Source organism: Nomia melanderi, chromosome 4, assembly GCF_051020985.1.
Source record: "Nomia melanderi isolate GNS246 chromosome 4, iyNomMela1, whole genome shotgun sequence".
Classification (NCBI taxonomy): Eukaryota; Metazoa; Arthropoda; class Insecta; order Hymenoptera; family Halictidae; genus Nomia; species Nomia melanderi.
The window spans coordinates 6621857-6642610 of NC_135002.1; the positions used below are offsets into that span (position 1 = coordinate 6621857).

The window sequence follows — 20754 nt, forward strand, 5'->3', positions numbered from 1 at the left end:
AAACGTGTTGCATCGTGTTACGCCTTAACTATTCATCTCCCGCAATACATCACACCTTTAATAACACAAACACCCGGCAAAAGCGACCGCAACAACCTTCCCGGAATCAACCATACACACAGGCTAACGAGGTTAACACCCTCCGCCATCTCGTCAATAAATAAACCCGAAAAAGCGAAACATTCCCAATCTCCGGAATCCCCGAACATAAAGCCAGTACCTCGTTTCAAGTCTCGCGGCAGCATTCCTATCGATAAATTCGATCCGCTTCTTTCCATTTTAAAAACAGCCGAGACGAGGAAATAGACGACGAGCTTCGTACGCGTGGCGTCGTTCACCCTCGCTCGGGCCACGTGACCCGAATGGTGCCGACCGGGAGTGCGACGGCCCTGAGCGTCAACCGAGACGAACGAGCGGCGGCGGCGCCGGCCGACGAGGCACGAGGGCGTCGCGAAGGTAACCACGTTTTCTACCCTCGTTTTCAGTCTGTCGTGGTTTGTCCTGTCGGCCGGCTGACGCGGCGGTAGCACCACGCGTGCCAGGCCCCCTCGTTTTTCTCTCGCTCTATCCCGCGGCCTGCCTCTCTCGTGTGTTTTCGTGTATCCCAAGACCCCCCCGCGTGTTCCGCCCGACGGGTAGTCCACCATTCCTGCCGTATCGCGCCGTACCTAACCGTACCACGCGTTCCGCTCTATTCTGTGTCGCGTACACCGTGACGTGCCGTGCAACAAACTCGACGTGTACCAACTCCGCGCGCCGTGGAACCGTGCTCCGTGACGCGAGGGAGAGGCCGACACTTATGGAGACACCGGCGGGCCCAGTGACCGGCAAACGACGCGTCCAGTGACCGGCGGACCACGGGTCAGTGTTTATTGTGAGAAGTTCCATTCTGATCGGTGCGCGGAAAGAGAGAGGAAACTCGGCTCTTGCCGCGTGGATCGGGCTGACCGGCTGACTCGGGTTTAGGGGGCTGCCGGACGGCTGGCCGGGTGGGAAAGGGCGCGGAAGGATCGTTTACCCCGAATACTCGACGGATTCCGCGGAGGTGAGAGGACATGCGTCCGGGGAATCGGCGTTTCGCGGACGGATGAACGCGGGATATCTGGCTGGCACTCACCATCGCTGGATGCAGCTGAGGGACGCTGAGGTAAGGGTTCAATGTACGCACACGGCGCCGCTGGCACGCGAGACTTCACCCCAGAAAAATAAACCGCGCCGGATAGAGACTCGACAGGTATTTCGTTTGGAGTAATGTGTTTCGTGCCTTTCCTCCCCCCTCGCTTCGCCCACACCCCCACTGTACCTGACTTCGCTACCCTTCGCTTCGTCTCCCACTTTCCGTGCCGGTGCTCTCTTTCACCGACCGCTAGTATTCGACCCCTCGATCCTAGCGTTCGTCGCCGGTCACCCCCTCGTGGTACGGTCGAGGCGCGTTGCCTTCGCGGCGAAATTAATTACCTGTTAGCACCCGGTAGTGGACGATTCTGACGCGTTTCGAAGCCGGTGGAGGATCTTCATTGGAGTTTTGATAAAATCGTTTTCTTGAATTCTTTCTTTTTTATGTTTCTGTGCGGTTCTCTGTGGTGAAGTCTCTTTGGTTACTTGGATGGCTTGGTTGATGGAAGTTTTACAGGTGAATGGTGTTTCTGTAGCGATGAATTTAGTATTGGAGGTGTATCATTGTAATTTGTTCGATATGGTTTGAGGAATTTGAACGGTTTCATTTGTGAATTCAGGTGATACTTGATTGAGCAACGGAACTGGTGGTTGATTGTAATTTTTGTACATTGGTAAATTGCTGTGACGTTTGGCATGCGTTTGCGGTTGATAATAGAGAAAGTTTTGATTGGAATTTACGGGATTCCGAAATCTTGTAGGCTGGGAGATTATGATAAATCGCAGTTGATCAAACTGAACGGTTTTCACTTGTTCTAGCGATAATCGACTTGTATTTACGGTGGGCGATAACAATGCGTAATGGTTCTACAAAATTACGTTGTTGTTTACGTTGCCCGTTGTTTGAATACGCCTACAGCTCGACACGTAAAGCGTATCCAGGAAATGAAAATTTAACGACGCTCGTCGATTGTTTGTTCGATCGTCGCGCAATATGGCCGTTTCGTAAATTATTGGCGGGCAGCCTGGACTGCGAACTATAACCTTTTAGCACTTCCTCGATCTGTTTGTTCATTTATTTTATTCTCTAACAGATAATGGAGAGCGATTAAGAGAAAATAATATATATTATCCGTTACGATGAGATACGTTACCCGGCGAGATAAGATCGTTGTGTGATCGATAGTGTTCCGACTGAGAATGGCATAGGGTAAAAAAGTAGAAACGGAGTAGAGAGAAAAATACATAGTAAATGTGTTACATTGATTCATGAATTTCATTAATTAATTTATAACAGTTGGTTCATGATTAATATTCGAGTATTCCATCGCTACTATTTATTTAACCGATGTTATTACGCGAACCAATCGATGTGTAATGGTAACATGTTTTCATGTAACCGTTGAAAATAATTGAAACATCGTGGCAAAATATCTAATAAAACGAACCTTCGTATGAACTTATATTAACAATTTGGTCCATTGATTACAATTTAAAATAACAACTCGATATTGTAACCGTCAATTGCCTTTACCTTCTGCAATACGCAGCTGAGAACCTACGCAGAATTCCAGTCCAACGTTTAATCAACTCTTTCCAACGGATTAGATATAATTCTTGTTTATTTTCGCGAACGCTGCAGTGCTTCGTAAGCAACAGATTAACAAAAACTCCGCCTCTGCCTGGAAAGGATTTATTAGGTTCAGGCTTGCCGAAGCGACGGATGTTTTCCCCCCTGTTGCAGTATCAATTAAGCGCTGCTTAACAGCGACAATTTATCGCGGCTAGTTTTTCGGGTTAATGTACTCGGCGAGTGGTATGCAAAAGGGGGCGGAATTTATTAACGGTAACCACGAATAGATAAGGCCTGTATTACGTGTGCGACCGGTGGCAAGGCGCCGTGTATCTTTCTTCGTGTAGGAGCGTTGAAAAGAGCGCAAATAGGCCTGGAAGCACGTAATTTATCTCGTCGTCGGGTGCGCGACGATAACGGCAAAGGGAACGCGAAGAAAACGCGACGAAATAAGGGATTAGTCGGCGCCTCATTGGGCCGGCTTGAAACCGGGGCTCGGAAAATTTGCGGCGGAAACGTTCCGCTTCTTCTTATTTTCCGCGCGAGACACTTTCGTTAATTGTTCTCTGTAAATTACAGAGTGTCGGGGTTCAAAGACCCTTCCTAATTTACCAGGGATTAAAACTACAAAACGATGTAAAATTGCGCGTATTAAGTTGATCGCCGGTTGGATAAGACGGATTTACAACGTTTCGCAGGCAAAAAAGCGTGAAAATTATCGCGACGCGAGTTTCATTGTACCCGATGGAATTTAGACTTCTTCATTTTATCCCTGAGTTATGGATTAAAATCAGACTGGACGATGTTGTTAAAGAATCGTGATAATATTCGAGTTGTTCCAATATTCTTGTTCGTTAGCGTATCGGTTGCAATGAAAAATTCACTCGGGTGTTAGAGACCTTCAGGAATTTCGAGCGGGAGTTCGAGGAAAGTTCACGCGGAGCGTTATCGAAGCCAAATGTGTTTCTACGAATACGGAAGGGTACTAACCTTTCTGCTTATCCGGCGATTAATAATTCAAAAGTGTGCGCGAGATTGTTAGCGTACATAATCGCGTGCGTGGTCGCCTGGTGTTCAAATAGCGCGCGCCGGAAGCGGTCGCAGCCCTTCGCTTTAATTCCTCGTATTCCGGGTACGAAGCATCGAATTAGAAAACAGCACGGAATTTTTATGCTCCTCATTTCCCTCGAAGCTCGTATATGCCTCGGGTTAACCCCCAGTGTAACTGCTACCCCGCACGAAGCTAATGAAAAAGTATTGTTATTGAACCGCGCAAGCGGCGCGGACACGCGGATCGTTTAAATAAAACGATTATTCAAGTTATCCCTGCGCTCAGTGAGACTTACGTTTCTCAACTTCAGATTCCGATTGATTAACTCACACGAGCGAATTTTCGAATTCGCGGGTACATCGAATTATCCTGGAAATTACGTTGAAAATAGTGTCACTGTGTAGTTTTAAAAGAAACTCGTTATATATTAATCGTAAAAACTTGTTTTATCTTTAAGATGAAACTGTCAGACCCAGGCTAACGTGTTGAAGTATTATTTTTTACTTTCTACGCCAGATAATGTATACCACTGTTTGATCGAGAGGGTTGTAAAACAAGTTCAAGGGTGAATTATGATAAAATTCCGAAGATATATTATGTCCTATAAGCATTTTGTCGTGGGAAGCGATACCCGGGTATCGCGTAACAGAACACGAAGCTTAAAATTCACGCGACGTATCGGGGAGATATATTGATAAGTAGAACGAATGAACTTTTTATTCCGTGGATTAGGGTTCCCGAAATGGAGGCGTGATAACGACGGAGCAAATGGAATACATTTTTTCCGGGGAGGAAACGTTCGGGAGGAACAACGGCCGGCGGGCAAACTAACCCCCCGCAAGTAAATTTATCGTCGAGGGACGAGATAGGAATCTTAAGGGGTGCGTTATCGAGTAACGAAATGAGGAGGGAACAGTCAACTGTCAATTCTTAACTCGCAAGGCGACGCGCCGTAATAATCCTGAGACGGATAATTACAGGAGGGATTCGCGGGATCCCCAGGGAACTAAATCTCGTCAAACGGGAATTAAGTACAACGCGAACTTCGAAATATATGGGCGGAAAAGGAATGATTCAAGGCAGATTTATTTCTCCGCGATGCCCCGATTCAGCGCGAAGCCGTCTAATTAAGCGCATCGATGAATCGCGGTAGAGGCCCGCTTTGCAAACAAAAAGCTTCTGTATTGGGGGACTATTTTCAGATTTCTGCTTTCTCAACGGAAAAACTTTCGGATCTCCGCTCGCAGCGGCGTCCATTCTCCCCTTTAATTTGCTTTGTTTCTTGTCTGTGAATATACCCTGAGCAAAGATCGAACTTTTCAAGTTTCTCCCCATTATTCGTTGTACTTCTTCCTCGCTGCGTGCGCTGAAAATGAAGAAAGACACGTACAGTGTGTACTTTAATTTGGTATCGTATTCGGAGAATTAGGAATTACACAATAAAAGTACAATTCTGTTTGCAAGGGAATTTATTCTAGAAAAAAAGCGATTACTTTGATTACTAGAGATTGAGTTTCATTCTTATTAATTCCAAGCTACTATTTCTTCTGGGTCACCCTCTACATGAATCTGTTTCCAACCACCGGCATCGAAACGATAAATTTACGAGGGAAACGAAAGATTTTGTTTCATCAGGGAAATCTAAATATTCCATTTAAGGGGAAACTCTTTTGCGCAGCCAGCAATGGCCGACTTCGATAACGTTTCCATCCACTTCGGCTGGGGTTTATTCCTGTTTCGAAATGTCATAGCCGCTCATCAATCTTTATTGCGGCGGTGTACCTATCTCGATCGCGGGATTCCTTTCTCTCTATCTCTAGTTCCTCCTTTTTTTTTTTATTCCACGACAGCCGCGCATCGCGAGATCTCGAAATTAAGTCGAAGCATTCTGTAAACAGGCCACGCTGTTTTTACGCGTCGAAAGCGATCGTGCGCGGAATGATGATGACGTTGTTAACGCGCGCTCCTCGAACGCTGAAAGCGCTGTTTACTTTCGGGAAGGAGGGGAAAAGCGTGTTGTAACTGCGGCCGAGGTAATCGCAATGTGGTTGCAATATGTCATGCGCAACGTTGTATTAGTTACCATTAAATCGGAATAGCGCTTCAATGAGGGAATCAATTCTAAAAATGTGCTTGCGCCCCGCGGCTATTTGCATCGAGCTACTTCACTTTATTTCGGGACCGGTGGCGTGTAGGGTTGAACAGCTTTAAAACATTTCGCGCGGAAAAACTTTTAATTACTTATCATCAGTCTTGTTCAACGAAGGAAACTCGAGCTTTCGAATTATGCAAATATCATTTCCTTTGAAATGCTATTCCACCTTATTCTGGAACTGTAACACGTACGGCTGAATGCTTTGAAACATTTCGCGCAGAAAAATGATTAATTTAGCCTATCATCAGTCTTGCTCGACAAAGGAAACTCAAGGGTTCGCATTGTGCTAAAATTAAAGCCTTCTCAACTGATGCTACTTTTATTCAAGAAAGCTTATGAGAACAATACTGTTTACGAAGTTCCTTGATGGGTATCAAAGTTGTAGTTTCATTTTGATATGTTCCCCGCGAGCGTTAATATTTCCTCTGAATACTCGGCAACCAAGCTTCTGATATTTGTACAGTGTTAAATGTGAACGAGCAGAGGGTAACGCGTATATACCTACACGAGACTGTAACTGATCGCATGTAGGTTATCTGGAAGTTCGAGGAAGTTGTTGAAGTTGGCCTAGAGTGAGGGGTTGTTGCCCGACATGTTTCGAATTTAGGAAAACGTGTAACAATTTGTCATGCGTAACGACCCTGCGCTGGCTTGCTCTATGTTTTTCCATGCAACACCGTGGACGTGAATTTATTGGATTCGAATCCCGATGATCGATGGACGTGTTCGCGTGTCCAACTATGATCTTCTTCTCCCTACCTCGTGACCCTCGCGCGAAACGATTCGGCGGATACTTAACTCAAAGAAAACTGCTCCGAGATTTATGCTCCCATATAAGGTACATATTTCTCTTGCGTCTTCCGATACTATTACAGATATATTTATCCGAGGAAGATGTAACTGACGGATCATACTAAAATTTTTTCGTGCAGGAAAGGAAAACATTCAAGTCCTTGTATGACTTTTAGCAATCTATCTTCTTTAAATTTTTATTATCCTTATAATTTTATTATTATTCTCAATAATTAATTAGGAAGAAAAGAATTCTCCGTTCACCGTAAATCGATGTTCACGATAAATATTAAATGTCCGTGAAAGAATTTAATTTCAAATTTAAGGAAATGGAATAATAGTTACAATTGTTACATGCAGCTTCGAAGTTTCATCGTGGGTCCCACTCGATGTTATCAGACAAGGAGTTAATTTGAATTCTGATCCAGAGGGGATTTCGATTTAACAGGAGAGGAAATGTTTAAAAGTTATGATAAAAGTTAATAATGAAACGCAACGTATGTCGAGGGACGTATGCATTTAGATTGGGTTGAATCTGCGAATCTCGAACCGCGTTTTCAGACGAACCGTTCCTGTTGGATCCCACAAGAGACAAGTGAACGGTGCACGCAGCTGACAAACACGTTGCCAATTCTATCCGTTCAAAAAGACAAACGGGAAAATGAATGTAACTGGCGGTGCAGTTATTAATGGGGTTTTTAAACCTAGAATTTAGCCTCCTCTCGTTCATTATCTTCCGTAATCCTCTGGAACGTTAACGATTGTATTTCTTTTTGAGGCACGTACTAAATGGCCGGACATTTTCAGGAACAAATTAGACTTGTGCCGAGTGGCTTTGTTACGAGAACATAGTCTGCGATCGTTTGTAAACCGCGGACAGAGGATACGTGTACTTGGAATTTACTGTTCGGTTCTGGCAAAGCAACGTGACAGATATATTAACGGCAACGGCAAAGCCAGCGAAAACGAATTTCGCGTGTCAAATAGTATTTGTGACCGGTGATATTTTTCCGCGAGATTGAAGGAAAGACACACGGCTGACGCGGAGAACGGGAAACGTACACGAATGTTACTGCAAACAGGTTTAAATTTAACCAACGGAGGCCGAAAATGTTTGCTTGTACAAAACAGTTTCTTACATAATACGGATTTGATATCAATTGTTCATCTTGTTTAGGACGAGTCTGAGTCTGTAAGTATTTATCTATTCACAAAGGAGAATTCATTATATATGATGTTCGTCCTAAAATTAAAGATCTTTCTCGTAACAACGGTATCAATTTTTACAAACCATTTAGCATTAAAACGGTTCAGTAGTCTTTTGTATCAAAATAAAAGATCTACGACTATACCGTAGAATATCCAAGATCATTTACTAAACTGTCGCATCAACTCTCACACAATCCCCTGAATGCCCTTCCACAAGTCAACAAAGTCCCCAAAACAACCAGCAGTAAGCTTGAAAGAAGCTTGCCTCGGTAAAACCCTGCCTCAGTCAAAGGGCTCCAATAAATTTCCTAAAAAAAGACCAGCTTATACGCTCACGCCCACCCCGAGCACAGCGCGCCCACAAAAAATCAATGACCCGGTCGTGGAATCTGCAGAATCCTCAGTTTCCGAAATCAAAGGCCTTCAAACGAAGCCCCCGCGCGAACGCTTCCGCGTCTTCCGATCACCGCGGAGAGGCACGGAGTCGCGGGAAAAGTCGCGCGATTCGTTGGCTGATCAAAGACCCCTTCACGCCCGGACCAAGGATCGTCGAGCCGGCGCGGCGGAGCGGAGCCCTGGTAATTTCCATGAGCCGAGACGCTTCGCGACCTCAAAGAGCGAGGCTATGACTCTCCCGATGTCTTCGCCCTTTTCACCCGGCCTCCACTCGCGACCCCGGCCCTTCTCGCCGCCTCGTGGTACTCAATTTTTAGGAGTCTGGGACGGAGACAACAGAAACGCTCGAGACGTAGCAAAGCGCCGCAGCATTTCTCGAGGATAAGACGAGAGCCACTTTGAACTTTCTTCCGCAGTCGCGATGCCGTTCCCCGATTTTCCCCGCCGGCCCTGCGTCGACTTCGAAAGCCCTCGGCAATACCGGGAACCTTCTGCATCGGGTAAAAAGTGTATCTTCCGGTCCCGGGTAAAAATAAATCGTGCCTCTTTTCATTCTTGCACGGCTCGCTCGCTCGCTCGCCCCTCCAGCCTCGCCGATCCACTCTTTTCGACGACCGCCCTCCGATCGTTCGTTTTCTCTGGGTCAGCCAACGAAATTCAATTTGTCCCACAGCGGAACCGGTTCGCACAAAAGCGTCGCTCTTTTATTTTCCTCTTCTCCGATCCCCACTGCCGCGTCGTGAAATTTTTTTCTATTCCTGCGAGATAAGAAGAGAGGATTGGGAGTCGGTTGCTCCGTGGAATGAACGGCGCGCGGATCGGTTCCCGGATTTTTCAATTTTCCCTCGCATGCCGAAAATCGACGGAGGCGGAGGAGCCAACGGCGCGAAGTTGCCTCCTCTGTCGAGTCGTCTGTCCCGGTTAGGGTCACTCGAACAGAGCGCGAGCAAACACCATCGGGAATCCTTCGGGGAAAGTAGATCTTTCGCGTTCGTTCGCATGGGAGCTCAGCGTCAGGGACGGGATTGATGCTCCCGGCAGATTCGATTGTCGTTCTCCTTCGTGGATCCTCGTGAAAGCTTCATGAATCCCTGGCGTTGCTTCGCGAGTAGGCTGAACTGCCGAGTTTTCCAGTCCTTTGTTCGATTTAAATTTGCATGGGGAGTGGCTGTAAACTGTTGAGCCTTAGGGGATCTGAAAACTATCCCCTAAGTGTAGTTAAACTCGATAGTGAATTTGATTTAATTTTGCATCTAATTTATGGCTCAAATTTTTCTACAATTTCGGACGTTTTGCAACAATTTTTCACCTACATTTCGTTTCTCATAGTAATCGAAATGCATTTGCATGAAAATGCGGTTCCTTTCGGGAAAGTGGTCTATCTGGTTCAAGATTACTGAAATCCGTATAATGTTCGCCATCTTGCATTTCCCCGCGAACATTTTTCCCACGTTTCCTCTTGGTCGGTTAAAATCGAGGCCGATTCTTGTCACAATACACGCACCCTGTCTGCAGCGACATTCACGGGCTTCCGCGCCGCTAAGCATCGCGAAAGTTATTCGTCTTTCATGCAATTGTGACGCGTCAGCTTCCTATGAATCCCTCTCTCCGTTCTATTTATATCGGAGCTTGCAAAAAGCGTTCGCCGCTATCACAGACCTCCCGGCTGAATCGAACGGCAAATATCGTTTCGTGCTCTGCACAGCTCCGACGCGACTTTTCCTCGCGACCTTACGTTAATCGCTTAATCCCTTATAAAAAGGGTACACTGCTCATTTCGAAAGTGTAAGCCGTACTCACGTGGCCCGGATGAACTTGTGGACTTGCTTTAAACTTTGAATTTATCGCCGGGGAACGTCGGGACGAGAAGAAAACTCGGGTGTTACGGGAAAAATAAGATTAATGTCATGTATTTGACGAAATACAGTGACATTTATCAAGACTTCGAATTTCGGACACTTTCCTGATGTTTTTATTGCATCTTCTTCTATTCAGTTGTTCCGCTGCAAGAATATACTATCCTCAAGAAAGAAGAGAATAGAAAGTGAAATAAAATTTCACTTTTTTCTTCAACATATCGGAACTATTAATAGAAGATAAGTCGCGCAAAATGGAGCATCTATAGGCAGATGAAAGTCTTCGGACTAACGAGAACATAAATATGCCACGCATAATGTCGCACATGTCGTTCATTATGCGACGTCCTGTGCGGTTCGAGTGGCTGCCGTTTAAATCTGAACGCTACCATGTTGCGCCGTCTGTCTTCGAATATATTCCGTCGGCTCGAAGACGGTCTTTATCCCATCATCACGCTACCGTAACGAACCCATCAAGGGAACAGGGTTATTCTTGTTACACGAGGCATCGCGATTCAACCAGAGATTACATCAAAAGACAGCGCACTCGAAGCGGAGAGTGGATGTTGACAAGAGGATTAAGATCACCGATACGCGAAATCCGCTCCGAGCTACGCGTCCCCGTGTTCCTCGAATGCGACGGAGCCACCATTTACTCGAAAATCCCCAGAAACATATTCGTGCAGTTTTGATGTTCTTGGGTCGATTTGAAGGTTAAATTAACACGTTGAGTACAGGGAAGTTTCATAGAGCAAAATATACAAACAGAGGGAAATCATTATTGCATATTAATCTTTAAGAATGTCATTGCTCGAAGTTGTATTATTTATATTATGGAATTTACCTTATAGATTTCAAATGATCATTGTTTAATCGAGTGAATTGTAATGATTTGGTTTGAATGTCATATTAGAAGTATCGGAAGTATTAGTCTTGTTCTTAATTGCTTATGAACATGATATTGTCGCTCCTAGTAACAAAAGCTTCTCCGTTGACACTGAAGCGGTTCAACGGAGAAGCTGCAAAGAAAGATCGAATCCGAGGTGAAATCTCGCGAACGAGATTCGATCGCGGCGATTTCTCACGTGAACGCTCGGAATTGAATCTGTCTTCGGCTCGTGGATCTATTGCGGCTCTTTTTTTTCCAAGGTTTTGGGATTACGGTACGTCACCGGTGGTCTTTAATTCTCAGCGAGATCTATTGGAATGTCATGTGCACGCCAGATAGCGAGATGATCCATTGGAATGTATATTAGTAAGGAAGAGCCTCTTCGATGATTGAAATATTGGAGAAATGAGCGTTATCAATTGCACTCGTATTAATTACGTTCGAAAATGGCTGATTCTAGTTGTCACTTTTAAAATATTAAATGCTTGAAACGTTGAATTTAAAATATTTGATTTATTTCGTTGCGAATGAGATGTTAGAATATTTTAATAACTCGAAAGAACGGAAATACACTTTGGAAAGTGGGAACAGTATTACTAGATGTTGTAGCTGTTCCCCTCGGAAATTAGTAGTTGCTTAAAAGCAAACAAACAAACAAACAGGCGAGTGTCGGAGAGACAACGTAATAAATTCTCGATTTAAAGCACACCACGCGAAGAGGAACAATTTGGGCCGCAATGAATTTAATTGAATAGGTTGCAAAGGATCGTTTATATTATACGTAAACCGCTTTCCTTTCTTGTTTCGATTCGGGACACAGAGCTGTTCGATGTTGTAAATTGGGTCGAAGAGCTAGCTGATAATGAAGTTTTCGTTTCATTCGAAACTTCCAATAATTAGTAGAGATCCTTAGTCGACGCAAAGATCGTCGATAATCCTTATTTTTACAGCGATACTTGCGGTTCTCCGGTGTTCAGGTTTTCGTTCGCTTATTTCAACGAATATCTGAAAGAGTTCAATGAAATGGTAATTTCTCTCTAGCATTCAGTAACTTTTCAATAATATATCGAACTTGAGGAAAATAGATGCCGACAGTGGATGGAGGAACGAAAACTTTATCGCTCGCCGTGACGAAATGAATATTTCAGGCCCGTAATGCCCGTTTACGGTTACCGTCGTATAAATTATTCCTTGGCATCGATTTTCTCAATGGCTACGCTACACTGAAACCTATTAATTTGCAAATTAGATGCAGAATGAGTTATTGATCGAGATTGCGTTGCTGCGCCGAAGAAGATCGCAGCGATGCGTCTCGCTTACAACTTGATAATTCGGTTCAGCCGCCATCTTACGCGTTAGTGTAACTCGGAACCGACGTCCTTTAACGTATCTCTCAGATGCATATCTTGAAACGTCGCGACAACTAGTGTAATTAATTTTCAAAATGATAAGGTCTCATTACCATAGATTATTTCGCGAAACATATGCGAAACTTAGCTTATAAATTCAGATTAGTCAATTTTACTACGGCTCACGAGAATTCCTCTACTGAAACAAATGCACGATTAACACGTTCGCTGACAGTAAAAATGTTAATGAGCTACAAAAATACTTAGTACTGAGCTACAGTACTCCGAGGGTTGAAGTGCATAATAATTTTAAAACGCTAAGGCTGTATAGAATAAAATGCACTATAATGTAGCTTATAAATTTGAATGTTATAACGTTCATATCATTTTGCGGCACAATGAAAAATGGTGTATTGTCACGAAGGCAATGGCTCGAGCCAGCCGTCGAAGATTTAGAAACTCGTAATTGTTACCGATAAGTCAGCGTTCGCGTGGCAAACACCGGGATACGCGATAGAGGTCAAACCTCGTAAAACCACGAGATAGTCCGGGCATTAAGAGGATAGGATATAATCGACGCACCCTGAAATTACCCTCTAATGGTTTAACGATCCTCTGTCCTGACACGACCTTCCCTTCATTATGCGTTCACGCGTGCTCGCGTTAGCTACACCTTGAAACATCGGGGACCGAGCTCCACCGAAAGCGACGTTTTCCGTTTTCGCCGCGGCACGCTCCGAGCCACGGCAAACTTCAATTTGCGCGACGGTTGAATGCTTACCCCTTCGGTCGAGACGCCCGTTAACGATTAACGGGCGGATATCTGATAAAGCGGGCGGCCGAGGAACGGAACAAATAATTACGACAGAACGGTGTTAGTTAAAATTATACTGACGCAAATGTGAGGAATTAATAGAGACAGCGATTAACAGGCGAACTTGGTTCGATGGTAAATACAATTTTACGAGTTGAGTATTTCCGTAGACCTTAATTTTAATCTGATATCTGTCGTATGTATTTTTGTGCATGACTTCTGCATAGTATATACTGATTTATATAGGCAAAACATGCACTTTCTATGTCTAGATTTAATATAAACTGTACAAATTGCTAACAAGAACAATGTTTCATTTAAACTTACCACAACGCAATGAAATGTTCGTTGAACCATATTAGAAATCTTCGCCTCGTGTCTGACACGGTATTGTAAGGTAAAGGGTTGATAAATAACTAAATGATTTAACAATGTCCAAAGTTGCCACATTGTAAACAGAAATGATATTAGTATGAGGGATAACGATCGTAGGAAACAGTGTGACAGCGAATGCAGAAGCTAAAACGATAAACGTCGGATTTCGGTTTTTGAAATGTAAATTACACGTAAACGTCTGTGGTGAATTTATTGCCATATACGAGCACACCCCGCTTGACACGTGCGATGCGGGGAAATGCGACTTTTCCGGTGAATGTCAACGACGCGAGTAACGAGTCGACAAAATCCTCGCAGAAGTTCCGTGGAAGTTGCGCGGAGAGTTCAGGAAATTATAAATAAACGGACGGCCGTGCACGGTACGGGAGGCCTTGAAGTAAAAGCGGGTAAATCGATAAGTAAAAAATTTCATCGGGATCTCGAAAAGCGCTGCGGGGGACAGGAAGAGGGTTCGAGATCGCGGTGGGCGGCTGGTATTCGGTTTGGTGTGCGGAACGCCGTCGTTTCCATCGTTTTACGGCGGACGCAACGAACGCGCCTGCGAAATAATACGCGAACACGGCCGTAAAATTTATTATTGCGACGCTAGCGACCTTTTTGCGACGCTTTACGCCGGTTTAGGAGAAACACCCCGCTCTGTGCCTCCGCGATTCGCGTGCGCCGGAATAATACTTGTTGCTCGTCCGATGCTTCAAACATCGGCTGTTAGAAACATCAGGTTTCTTTGATCGGTTTTTAATATTACATTATTTATACCTTCGAGACCTGTTACTAAAATCATTGACGATCAACAAACCACTTTTGTATTTCTACAGCTGAACGTTATACATCTATATTAAAATTAATGTTCAATAAATTTCCCCTTTATGTATGTACTCACTCTCCATCTAAATTTACCTAATAATCCGGTAACATCGTTTGCCCAATTTATTAGCAAAAATGATAGCCCTATGCCCAGCGTCATTAATTACCAATTAGCGGATAATGCATTCCGCATAATTAATTATAACTACACCCGATCAATAATTCACGCAGCGCGTCGTTCCGCGGCGCACGAATTTTCGAGTTCGTTATTTAGCTTCTCCTTTTCGCTCGAAGAGGAACGGCGCAACTTTCCTCCTCCCCGTCTGACATGGTATAACGATGTTTTCATACAGGTAGCGGAAAAGAGTCGAAAAAAAATTTGTCCCTGCGAAGAGGCGCAGTTTGACTAGGTGCTTCACGAGTCTCGTTTCTCTTCCATTTTCCGCGAGAAAGATTCTCCAGTACTTTTCCCGGCCGCGTTACGTCGCGAAATATCAGAGCAGCACCGGGAGAGGCTCTTGTCGAACTTCTGCCACGAAAGTAGATGACGTTTCTTCTATTTCCGGAATTCTCCTCGGGACCCGTCGATCAGAATCACTTTTGTCTGCAGACCCTAGGCGTCCGGATCTAGTTTCGCGACGCGTGTGTGCGTTTTTTCGCACGGAGACACAGTGCAGCTCTCGCGTTAACTCCGCCGACCGACAAGCTAAAAGTGTACAGGGGCAAGGGGACTCCGCTACTCACGATACTCGGGCCGCCTCGGCTTTCGACGCGTGGTCATTATTGGCGCGGCAGGGACAAAGGACGGAGGCGAAGCTGAACGCGATGAAACGAGACGTAATAAAATTAATAAAAGTAAGTAAACCCTTTCCCATACTTGTCCTTCTGCATTTTTCCCTTGGCAGACTTATTGTTTACCCCATTCTCTGCCGCTTGAAGTGTTAGTCTGTGTGAATATTTAACGCAAACTACGTTTGTCCATCACATCTGAAAAATGACCAATATAAAGCATATAAAACTGAGTTAGAAAAGAGTATTCTTTACAGTTTCGTCTCGCTTCTGTCCTTTGTTATAGCCGCGCGCCAGTAATCACCATGAGTCCATCATTGTTATTCGAAGAATCTCCTTGCCTCTGTACACTTTCAGCTTAATGGTAGATAGAGCTAACGTGAGAGGCACATACGTAGTACTGTCCGTTGCAGCGAACCTGGCAGTTCTGTCTGAGTGGTCAGAATCCAAGGCGTACGCGTTCCCCCACGAATCTTCGATTCTGGTATATGATTCGCTGATCGCGAGGAGCTGTTTCCGGACTCGCAATTGGATTTCTCGGAGCGACTGTTTCTGTCTATGTCATGTCACGAGTGCCAAGTTCACTGCAACGAATGGTAAATACTTCACTGCTCGCGAGCGCTCCTATACAGTTGGAAAATGAGTGATGTCTAGTTTACAGTTTTAATTGGTTACATGTAACTGATTGACGAATAGGAGATTAGCGATCCAAAACATGAGGAATTAGAAAATAGAATTAATATGAAACTGGACGAAGAGAAAGGAAACTAACCAATCGGCTGAATGCCTCAGTCTAGCCATCAAGTGATCTCCTAGCAGCACTGTTGAGATTTTCCTTACGCGATTCATTATGGAGAAGCAGCCCGGTGTCACGGCCTGAAATCCGGCGAGAGTACCCGAAGAGGAACGTGTCCCGAGCACGCTTCTTCTTCGCATTCCAGCTGACGAATGACCTTACTACGGAGCTTATTAAGCTCTGCGAATGAGGTCACGTTCACGTGCACGGGACCGAAATTGATGACAGTATCTCGGAAATTTATGGTGAAACGATGCGGCCAGGTATTGAGCCCTTTGGACGTCGAGTTCATCAATCCTTGGGGATCTCGGATCTTGTTTTACTCGGATGAAATCTGGTGGGTACGGTGTTTTGGGATGATTCAGGGGAATAATTTGATGTAGAATGAAACGAGGTTTGCTGCTGTGGCATTAGGTATACATCAGTTGATTAATTGAAGTGCATTTTTTTCTATAGAATTCTGTTATTCTTTTGAACACAGTGTTTTGTTTAGTTAATCTTCTGTTTCGATGGTGAAATTTCGTAGTTCGTTTCATTTTGGCAGTGAAACATCCTTCGTAACTGAATGGTTGAATTTGAAAATTTAATATTGTTTAGCTTTCTAAAGGTGTCACATTTCCTGCATTTTGAATACCCTTATTTCCTTTCAAAGACAAGCATTCATTTTGTAGATTTCTATACAATTCACGTTTCTACAGTGTGTTTCCCCAGGAAATCTCTTCACGCGTAAACTTAACTTCTTTTTCGAGCTTAAGGTCAGAAGAATTCATTGCTATTCACGTATAACCGGAATGGCGCCGCGTGCAAAATAACCTCTTTAAATATTGAATGTGACACTTATTTTGTCGGAGACTGTGAACGATATACTCATATGTTATTCTCTTCTGAAATGAATATTCATAGCACCTACTAGGAAATGCAATTTTCTTTAGACTCACCTGTAGCCTTCAACTTCTATTATGGCAGTGTGCCTTGATCCTTACCTGACTCTATATTTTCATATAAATCATTGTATTTAAATTGCACGTCGAATTTTAAATATCTCCTTTCATTTCATTGTAAACTAATTTTCTTTCCACCTTAATATTCATTTCAATCAATTCTGTTTTCATGATATTCTCTGAAAAAAAGGAGTAGAAAATCGAGTAGAAGCGTATCTTTTGTATTACAGAACAATTTACTCTGATACAAATGATTAAGGTGTTCGTTTTATTGCGGTCAACGCATACAGCCGGCGCCCGCAAGTGCACATAATCCACGGTCTACCCGGAACGTTGCATAATTAGAAAAGTGTAAAGCGTAGAACGTTGAAACGCGAGACGCGGCATGCGAAAGGTTAAAGGTGAGGCGTGTTCCCCAAGCTTTTATTTGGGTTTTCCTACAGAGTTGATCTCTTTTTTCACCCGGGCTGCCTGTTTCACACCGACGCGCAGAAGCATAATATTTTGACATTGAAAACGCCTCGCGGTTCCCCAGGGGAAATAAACGAAATTCCGTTGAAAGCGTCGCGAGACGTAGAGTACCACATGTAAAATCTTTTTGCAAGTTGTTTGTTTCTTCCATTCCAATCTAACGTCTGAGAGGTTCACTGCTCGACCTATCCTTGGATTACATTTTTTCCACGATCTTCTTTCTACTCTGTAAAACGAACCCGCGAGAAGAAAAATTCAATGGAATCTTGACCGTCCGAATCGTCATTTTTCAATCTCTCCTGCATCCTCCAAAGTCCGAGACAAACTGGGACTCGATAATTCGAATTCTTATATTATACCTTAAAACGTGTAATCGAACTTCACAAAAATTCTTTGGAAAAATATCGAATTTCTCACATTTTTATCATTTATCACATTTTTATCATCGCGCAAATTCGACAATTCCGAGAACTAACGAAGTTACGGGGTAGTTAGATCCTACATCGCGTGAAACCTTACATCGAGTAATTGAGTTTTTACTGTAGGAGCGTTCAATCTATTTTTTCCTGTACCTCCTCGAGCAGAAATTCGGTGTATGAAATTGTTTGATCGAATTCGCAGGTAAACCGTTATTACGTAACGAGTCGCGTGTTTCGTTTCAGTGATTCGAATTTCCAGGCACGATCGCGTCCGGTCTGGTGCGCGTTTGACACTGCGCGCGACCGAAACACCGCGAAATCCTTAAATTCCGACCCTGTCCGTCGAAAAACAAACGTGATCGTGGAATTCCGCGCGCAATCCGTTTCACGCTCGACAAGGCTGGCTCCTCCGCAAATCCCACGGAAACCGTGTCCCGTTGCTCACGTGCTCCGAGCCGGGGAGCCACGGAATGCCGATTTTTATCGGTACAATCAGAATATGGTAGGACTGCTGGAACACCGCTATCTGATAAAAGTGAACGTTCAAAGGTCGCCGGGCGGATGTGGGTCGGCCGACCGCGAGAAAAACTGCGCGGACATTCGCTTGCGCCCTTGTGGATCTGCGGCAAGTGCCCGGGAAACATTTTTTTAATGAGAGGGTTTTTTTGCGGGTCGTCTGTAAATATAACATTGACCTCGCGCTGTTCTTTGGAGTGAGTTATCGGGGCAAAACAACATTTATAATATGTCGTGCAATAAGTATTGTGTGAAATCGTTTGAATTGAAAGCCCGTTGAGCTGTTGTATCAACGTGTTTGAGATAAGTTTTTCAATTGAAACGACCCGTGCACTATATTACGAAATGTCGTGTATAGGAAATGGCAAATCGTTGGAATATATGTAAGTCTCTTCAATTGAATGTCCACTGGATGTCAGTTTCATTGAATCCAAGTTACACTGTCGAATGGAAAGTGGCTCTTATGTTCTATTTTGAAATGCAGTATTACGAAAATAGTTCACCGTGGAAATATCGCAGTGGAGTCCAGAATTAAATTGAAGCTTGCAGGATTGAAATCTCTTTGATGGAGAGAATGTATGTTAAACATTGCATTCGATGTTTATGAAGACCACAAAGTAGTATACTGTCGAAATGCTTTTGCATTACGAACATTGGCACTGCATTCATTTCAAGAATTTGAATTCAAATTTAATTTCAAAATCAATTTACGTTCAATCGTAAACATTTAGATTCTAATTTGATTGCGGAGTTAATTTAAATTCAATTGCAGTCATTTGGAATAAATTTGAAATTCAGTACACTTCAAAGAAAATTAGAATTCCATTTTATAACTGTAGCTTAGAAGATTTATTATCTGAACAATGATTTGATAATCAGTGCAATCATCTGATAAGTAGAAAAGACTAATCCGCGTGATCTTCCACGTGAGAACATGACTTCAACAAGTTGGTTTACCATAATTTTCAATCCCACAATCGCCAAATTTTCTGACTCATTTCACGGTAATAAGAGTCGGATAATGATTCCGTCCTTGGAAATCAGTAAAGCTCCTCCGCGACGAATTATGCAGTCTCGTCCCGGATTATATTAGCGAAAGTCTGCAAAGCGTTTCGTGCCATTTGCTTCGCCAATGGGATTCATAATGAGGGCTCCGAAAGGAATTTTAAGAGATATCGAAATAAAGCCAATGATATCTGACAATCCCGGCGTTCTTCGCAAGCTGCCGTTTAAGGTTCTGAAATTCTTCGCGTCGGTCGGTCATGCGAGAGTTATTAAAACGCAATCTCAACACGTTTACCTAAACATTTGCTGCGCATTTAATTAAATGATCGTCTGCAACATAAATACACGTATCGCGATAGCAAATTTCATACGAGAATATTACACGAAATTAACAGTCCCGGTAATTAAAATATACATTTCCTTTCCCAAACATCCGTAACGATTGAAATTTATTTACCCGGATTGAAGGAATGAGAAACCGAATGATCATTTCCCTCCCGCTTCGATAGGCATAAATTGTTATTGAATTCTCTCGTGTAAACCGTGTTGCATGCACGCAACGGAGCTTACCAAATAAATTTTATTTCATATTTCGTTGCTCGCGCCGGCAATCACGGAATTGCTTCGCTCGAATTTCGTTCGGTTGGCCGTGATCATCGGGAAATTTTCAGAGACCGGCATTACTCCGTTAAATGCCGTTGCAATGTTCGAAAGGTTTAATTAAATTACGTTTCTCCGATTCGGTAACAAACATGTTGCTGCTGGGCTCTTTGAAATCGAATAATTAAGGCGATTGCGCCTAGTGAACGATGAATAAGTCGCGCGACCTGTTCGTTATTCCCAATGAAAAGACCGGCGCTGGCCGCTATCACGATCCTTGGGTGGTTGATTTATTTCTGGAGTCAGCGCGGCGTGTCTAAGCAAATTCCGATTCACTTTGACAGGGCGCAACAGCTTGCTGAATGCTTACGCCGGTAAATAAACCGGACTCGATAATGTTCGAACTCTGAAACTTTGACCGGTGCGTACTATCGCCTATTTACGTAACACAAAATCGATGCCGCTCGAACGCTTCACGAATTTTCTATTACCGAACCTTCCATTCAGACTGTTTCACCACTCTCGCTAGCCAGGATTTCGATGCCATAAACGAACCAGTCGCCAACCGTGAAAGTTTTGCGCTCGAGCAATTCGTTGATACGCTGAATGCCACGGGGATGACCGGTGACCCTCAACCAAATGGAATTACTGTAGTCCGTTCGTTTAAACGATGATTATATGAAAACATTTTTATATTATAGATAATGCTAATTCAGTTAGATGAAAGTGCAATACTGATAATGCGATTTAATCAAACGATTTACTATTGTATTTCTTCCATTTTGTGTATTTTGCCCTATGAAATCGCGCGGCATTC

General features: G+C 43.8%; 1 protein-coding gene across 3 annotated transcripts in view; it reads left to right on the forward strand.

Annotated features, from left to right (window-relative positions):
• Window positions 1–496: 496 nt before the first annotated feature.
• The window catches only part of SK (small conductance calcium-activated potassium channel), a 297154-nt gene continuing 276896 nt past the window's right edge, over window positions 497–20754 (forward strand). For 2 of the 3 annotated variants that reach the window (XM_076367256.1, XM_076367257.1), the window contains exon 1: window positions 497–1147. The gene's annotated coding sequence lies outside the window, so the exon portion shown is untranslated. The remainder of the gene's footprint in view (window positions 1148–20754) is intronic. The other variant, XM_076367255.1, reaches the window with a different exon arrangement.